The following is a 7,403-nucleotide window of genomic DNA, read 5'->3' as shown; positions in this document are numbered from 1 at the left end:
TTTTGGAAAGGAGTTAATCCAAGAATGGGGTTAGGTTTAATGAAAATACTTTACAAAATAAAGGGTGATAAAACAAATTTGAAGAACTTTAGACCCATCACAATGCTGAACACTGATTTTAAGACTTTAGCCAAGGTTTTAGCCAACAGATTAAAGAATGTAATGCCAAACATAATTGAAACTAATCAAGCGTATGGAGTAAAGGGGAGGGACATAGCAGACATTACAAGTAGTATAAGAGACATAATAAGCTATATAAAAGAAAAGGAAAAGAATGCATATGTTATTAGTTTGGATTTTGAGAAAGCATTTGATAGAGTAGAGCATGGATTTTTATTTTCAGTTTTAAAAAAAAATTGGTTTTGGGGAAAATTGCTAAATAGATTACAATTTTATACAAGGATATTTTAACGAAAGTAAAATGTAATGTTTTTTTAACTCAACCTTTTAAAGTTTCAAGGTCCATAATGCAGGGATGTCCACTATCAGCGCAGCTATATTCATTGGTGGCGGAACCTTTAGTACTTTAATAAATAAGGAAAAAGGAATAAAAGGAATAAAAATGGAAGAGGAAGGGGAACTTAAGAAAATCTTTCAATACGCTGATGATACGACAATTGTGGTGGAAGATATGGAAAGCGTTAAAAAAGTAATGGAAAAAATGCCATTTTATTGTGATGGGTCTGGTGCAAAAATCAATGAAAAAAAAACAGTGTATATGAAATTTGGAGGGGCGGAGGCTTTAACAGAGGTTTTTAAGTTTATGGAGGGGCAGGAAATTAAGATTTTAGGGGTGGTTTTAGCAAAGAGCGAAAAAGTGGCAGTAGATAATATGTGGAAAGGGATAGTGGGTGGAATGGAGAGAAGATTGATTTTCTGGAGGAGCAGGTTTTTAAGTTTGAAGGGGAAAATTTTAATTGTAAATATGTTAATGTTGTCTAAAATGTGGTATGTTTTACATGTGATGCCATTGCCGAACTGGGTCTTAAAAAGGATAAAGAAATGTGTTCTAGAGTTTTTATGGGATAAAAAGCCTTCGAGGATTGCTTATCTAACGTTAATAGGGCAGCTCGATGAGGGAGGGATGGGTTTAGTGGATGTAGAACAAAAACTGAAAAGTATGAGGGTGAAAGTTGTAAGAAAATATTTGGATGGGACATACAAAGCTGAATGGAAGAAATTAATGGGTTTTTATGTAAATAAATGTGGCAATTTTAAATTGGGGGATAGCATTTTATGGATGAAATTTAAAAATTGGATGCTAGGGGGGATACCAGGATTTTATCAAGAAGTTTTAAGTGCTTGGAGGCTTTTTTAACAGAGGTTGAATTTAATCAGAAGGGGAGGGAAATGGTTTTAAATCAACCTCTGTTTCTGAATGGGAGAATAAAGATACATGAGCGGGACATCTACTTTAAAAAATGGCTACAGGTGGGAATTTTAAAAATAAGAGATGTTTTATATGAATACAAAGAGGGATTTTTATCGCTGCAAGTTATTATAGATGCAATGGAAGAGGAGAAAGAGGATTTTAATATAGCGGTTTTAAGAAGACAATATGAGGATGTGAAGAAGGCAATTCCAGGGCAATGGATAGATGCAATAAGTAAAGGGGGAGGAAAGTGAAAACAAAATGGATGTGTTTTTAAAATGTAAAGATAAGTTGATTGATTTTAATATGGGCACTGTTCAAATGTTTTACAGTTTTTTTAGAAATTCAGTTTTTAAAAAACCTATAGTTAATCACTTCTGGACGAGGCACTTTAATGAAATTGAAGAGAAGGATATTTGGAAGAACATGAAATGGCAATGGTTAGATGTGGATCTGGAAAGTTTTAATTATTTTATAAGACATAATGTGGTTTTTACTGAAATGAGACTGTGTGCAATGCAAAAGGAAACAAATGCCCAGTGCAAAGTATGTAAAAAGGATGATGAAGGTATTCTACACTTGTTTTTATTTTGTGAAAAATTGACCCCTTTCTTTAAAAAACTAAAAGAGATAATTAATGGTTTAAGACAGAACAACGGGGATTTGAACTGGGAGAATAATTTTATGTTAGGAATGAACGAGAATAATGTAAATAAGGAACTTCATTTGTTTCTAATCCTGGCTAAAAAAGGCAGTTTGGAAAAGGAGAAATGTGGCTAAAAATAGGGATTTTATTTTAAATTTGTGGTTACTTTTTAAAGGGATGGTGGAAGATTATGTTCAAATATTGTATAATTATTTTACATTGGAAAACAAGGTGGGGAATTTTTACAACATTTTTACAAATGATGTTGTGTGTATTCTTAGACAAAAGCATATTACCATGCCTGATAATGATGGCTTCTAGTCTCCTTGTTTTTTATTGATTGTATGGACATGTAAAAATGATGATTTTATGTTTGGGAATTTAATTAAAAAAAAAAGAAGGTGCTAGTGAGTTGCTGGTGTATAGGAAGTGTTTGGCTGCAGTGGGTGAGAAAGGCTCACCAGACCTCTTTGTGTTTGTTTTGTTATAAATACGTCTTTATTTTCATCAGTGTACTTTTTTTTGTTTTTTTGCGTCGGTTTTTGTTCTTTTTTTTTTTCTCTATGGATGGACCAATGGTGACTGATACAGCAATGGCGGGGGAAGCACGGCGGAGGAATGACAATGGACTGGATGAAGGACAAGGAAATGGTAACGAAAAAGATAAAGCAGCAAGGAGGGAGAGTGTGAAAAGGGTGTATTTAAAAGAAGCAACGGTGACTGTGGATGTGGCGCATGTAAAAGACGCGAGGGCCGCAGAAATCATCAAAGCAGTGATGCAGCAGATCGGGGATGGGAGGATTCTGGCAGTTAGACCGAAACAAACAAAGGAGTACGAGATAACACTGGAAAGCGAAGATGACAGAGCTTTTAATAGATGGACTGATTATCAAGGGAGAGAACTGCGAAGTGAAAAGATTACAGAACAGAGACTACGTTGTCTCCTTCATGCATCTGCCCGTCCACCTCGCTGACGAAGAGATTTTAAATAAACTGGAGGGATGGGGAGTTTCCCCAATTTCAAAAATGAAGCGGCGTTTTTATCCGGGCACCAGCATTGAGGACGGGACGAGATATGTAAAGACGCAGTTCCCGAAGGAGGTGGCCTCCCTCCCTTATAGCACGAAAATAGAAACGGCAGAGGGTCCACAATACTTTCGGGTGATGCACAGCCATCAGGTGAAGACCTGTCGGCTGTGCATGAGCCCAGACCATGTGGTGAAGGATTGCCCGGAGTTCAAGTGCTTTAAATGTGAGGAGAGGCGGCACTTCACGGGGAACTGCAACGCCGTGACGTGCCCGGATTGCAATTTGGTTTTAAATAAGTGTGAGTGTTGGATGGAGGATGAGGAGGAGGAGGAACAGCAGCAGGTGGGTGGGCGGGTGCATGAATGAGACAACGAGTAAGAGTTGTTAAAGGGTTTGGAGGAGATGGACTGAGTTTATGGGTTTTACGAAATGTTACATTTAATGCTTGAGGGCTTTTGGACATAAGAAAATTTGAAAAAGTGAAAGAAATGTGTAAAGGAGAAGATGTGATTTTACTACAAGAAACTAATTGGAGGGAAGGGTACATGACTGAAATAAGGAAACGGTGGAGTGGAGGGATTTTATATAATAATGGTGATGGGAGGCTGGGAAGAGGAGTTGCGGTTTTAATAAAAGAAAACTGGTGTATCATGTAAAACCATGTATAATGACAAAGACGGGAAATGTATAGCGTTTGAAATGGAGTATGAGGGGAAAAAAGTAATTATGGTTAATGTTAATGCACCAACAGAAGAGAACGAAAAGAAAGAGTATTTTAATGTGTTACGAGATTTTTTTAAAGAAACACAAAGAAGTTATGATGGGAGATTTTAATACTGTTTTTAGTCAATTAGAAATGACTGAGGGAATGGTTTTTAAAAATGATAAAGGAAGAAAAGAACTGAAATCATTAATGGAAGAAAGTAATATGATTGATGTATGGAGAGAAAGGAATGAAAAGACGAAAGAATACTCAAGGAGGCAGTTAGTTGGGAATTTTATGTGTCAGACAAGAATTGATTTTATTTTATGCACAAGAAATGTTGAAGGTATTATCGGGAAAATTAAATATGTGGAAACAAGTTTTAGTGACCATAAACCAATTTTTATTCAAATAGACTGGAGCACTGAGAAAAGAGGACTGAAAAAAATATGGGTTTTAAACACTGAGGTTTTAAAGAACGAAGACTATGTTTTAAGTATAAAGGAAATTATCGAAAGGGAAAAAGAAAACAAAATGTATAATGAAGACAAAAGAATGTGGTGGGAGAATGAAATATTTAGTTAAAAAGTTTACAATAAAGTATTGTAGGCTAATACAGAAAAGTAAGAAAAATAAGGAAAGAGAGCTAAGAGAAAAATTAAATAACGAATTGAAGAATGAGAATGGAAAAGATATACAAAAGATAAAAGAATTAGAGGGAATATTGAAAGAAATGGAAGAGGAAAAATATGAAGGGGCAAGATTAAGAAGCAAAGCAAAACATACAGTGGAGGGGGAGAAGTGCACAAAGTTTTTCTTTGATCTGGAAAAAGGAAGAGGAAAAGCTGGAATGATGAAAGAAATAAAAGGAGAAAATGGTGTAGTAGTAGAAACAAATGAGGAAATATTAAAATAAATAAAATCATATTATGAGAACTTGTTTAGTGCAGAAGGGGTAAAAGAAGAAGAAAAACTGGTGTTACTGAAGCAAATAAAAGCAAGAGTAGGAGAAAAGGACAAAAAACAGTGTGACGAAGATATAAGAGAAGAAGAGATAAAAACAGCAATAAGTGGATTAAACAAAAGGAAAAGTCCAGGTATAGATGGTTTGGGTAGTGAATTTTATATAGTTTTTAAATAATTTTTTACCAGCATCTTAAAATAAGTTTATGAAGAGATTTTTAAGAAAGGAGAGATGAATCAAAGAATGGGAATGGGTTTGATGAAGTTGATTTACAAAAGAAAAGGAGATAAAGTAGACCTAAAGAATTACAGACCAATTACAATGCTCAATACTGATTTAAAGATTTTATCAAAAATTTTAGCCAACAGATTAAAAGAAATAATGCCGAGTATAATTAAAACAAACCAGGTATACGGTGTTAAAGGAAGAGATATCGCAGATACAACAATCAGCATAAAAGATATGATAAGGTATATAAATGAAAAGAACAAGAATGGTTTTTTGATTAGTTTGGATTTTGAAAAAGCATTTGACAGAGTAGAACATGATTTTTTATTTGGGGATTTTAAAGAGTTTTGGGTTTGGAGAGAATTTTATTAAATGGATCAGAATTTTATATAAAGGGGAAGTAACGAAAATTAAATGTAATGGGTTTTTAACACAGGTTTTTAAAATAACGAGATCGATAAGGTAAGGATGTCCACTATCAGCTCTTTTATATTCTTTAATTTCTGAACCATTAGGTTTAGCTATAAAACATGAAGAGGGAATAAGAGGAATAGGTGTTGAGGGAGAAGAGAATAAAATATTTCAGTACGCGGATGTAGATAACTTGATTACTTTAATTTTATTTTAGGGAATTAATTACTATTAATTCAGTCAGGGTTTGAAAGGAATCGAATCTTGAAAATTCGAAGTCCACCTGATTAAACCGATTTCAAATTTGTTATGTTACACTTTAAATCAAGGGTCGTCCAGCGAGCCGTGACCTCAGTATATTTTAACAAATTGACTATGTATTCTCCTGGCCACGGATAAATACGTTCTTTGATTCGACACCAGTTCAGCAGAGATAAGATTTTGTTCGTTTACTTGCGTTCTGCTTGGTTGACAGCTGAAAAGCTGAGATGGTGTCTTTGCTGACACGGGCTTCCTGGATGGCTGTTGAGGGAACCCCGGAGCTTTCGGATTGGTCGCTGAGGTGACGTTTGGAAGACGTCGTTTAAGTTTTAATAACGTCTTATAAAGTGTCGTACAACACACACGGTTCAAAATAAAACATTTTCATCCATCCCAAGGTTACTTAAATATGACCATTCCCACAAGCCTAAACTTCGCATATCAGGCATACACAGAGTACCTTTAATCACTTTATCTAAATAAAAGGGTTCGACATGACTGGCAGGAAATCGACCCAGAATATTGGAGTCATGTGCTGGGGGTGATTGGTATAGATACCTCATGATATTCACGTGGTGAATCCACAGCTTATGGGGGCCTGTTTCACAAGACAGAGACCTTACACGGATGACACAACAGTGATGGTAAAGGATTTGAAGAGTGTTAAAGCAATGGAAATTGTACAGATGTTTTGTAAGGGATCAGGAGCTAAAGTAAATGAAAAAAAACAGTGTATATGAGATTTGGAGGAGCCACACATTTAACAGAGCATTTTACTTTTGAGGAAATGAGAGAAATAAAGATTTTAGGTGTTTTAATGGGGAGGGATGAAAAGAAAGCAGAAGAAATAATGTGGGAGGAAATCTTAGGCGGTATTGAAAGAAGACTCAATTTTTGGAAACTGAGAACTTTAACTCTAAAAGGGAAGGTCTTAGTTCTTCATGTTTTAATGGTGTCTAAATTGTGGTATATTTTATATGGGTCATCTATGCCGATGTGGGTAGAAAAAAAAAGGTTGAAAAAATGTTTTTGATTTATGGAAAGGGAAGCCGGCAAGAATCGCATACAACACGTTAATATAGGAGCAGAGGGGGAAGGGGGTTTGGGTCTAATGTATATTGAGCAAAGGAAGAACAGCCTAAGAGTGAAAATAATAAAAACGTACTTGGATGAAGAAAAAGTAGAATGGAAAAAAAAACAATGAGTATTTAAGTGTGGTAATTTTAAATTAGGGGATAATATACTGTGGATGAGGACAAAGAAATGGATGACGGAGGGAGTGCCAGATTTTTATAAAGAATTGATGAGCGCGTGGGGGAAATGTTTAACTTGTGTATTTTAATCCACAAGGTAGAGAGAACATTTTAAAATCAACCTCTTTTTTTTTTTTTTTTTTTTTAAACAAATGGCATCTTAAACCAAGGGAAGGAAATATTTTATAAGAAATGGTGGGATGTAGGGATAACAAAAGTAAGGGATGTTTTATATGAGTTTAAAGAAGGGTTTTTACCAATACAATACATTGTGGATGTCATGGAAGAGGCAAAGGAGGACTTTACCAGACAGGAATTAATAAACAAATACGATTTAATTAAGAAAGCAATACTCGAAGAATGGATAAAACCAATTGAAAATATGGAAGAAACCAAACAAGGACGTGACTTATGTGAAAATGGGAGAAACATTGTATGCTTTCAAAGAATGTGGTGTGAAAAGGTTTTATTGCTTTTTTAGAGTGTTTTTAAAAAAACCTGTTGTTAATCAATATTGGTTACAGAAGATCAGTGGG

This window comes from Sinocyclocheilus anshuiensis, unplaced genomic scaffold, assembly GCF_001515605.1.
Source record: "Sinocyclocheilus anshuiensis isolate Anshui unplaced genomic scaffold, SAMN03320099.WGS_v1.1 scaffold511, whole genome shotgun sequence".
Taxonomy (NCBI): Eukaryota; Metazoa; Chordata; class Actinopteri; order Cypriniformes; family Cyprinidae; genus Sinocyclocheilus; species Sinocyclocheilus anshuiensis.
The sequence above is the reverse complement of the archived record's forward strand: the minus strand, read 5'-3'. Positions refer to the sequence as shown.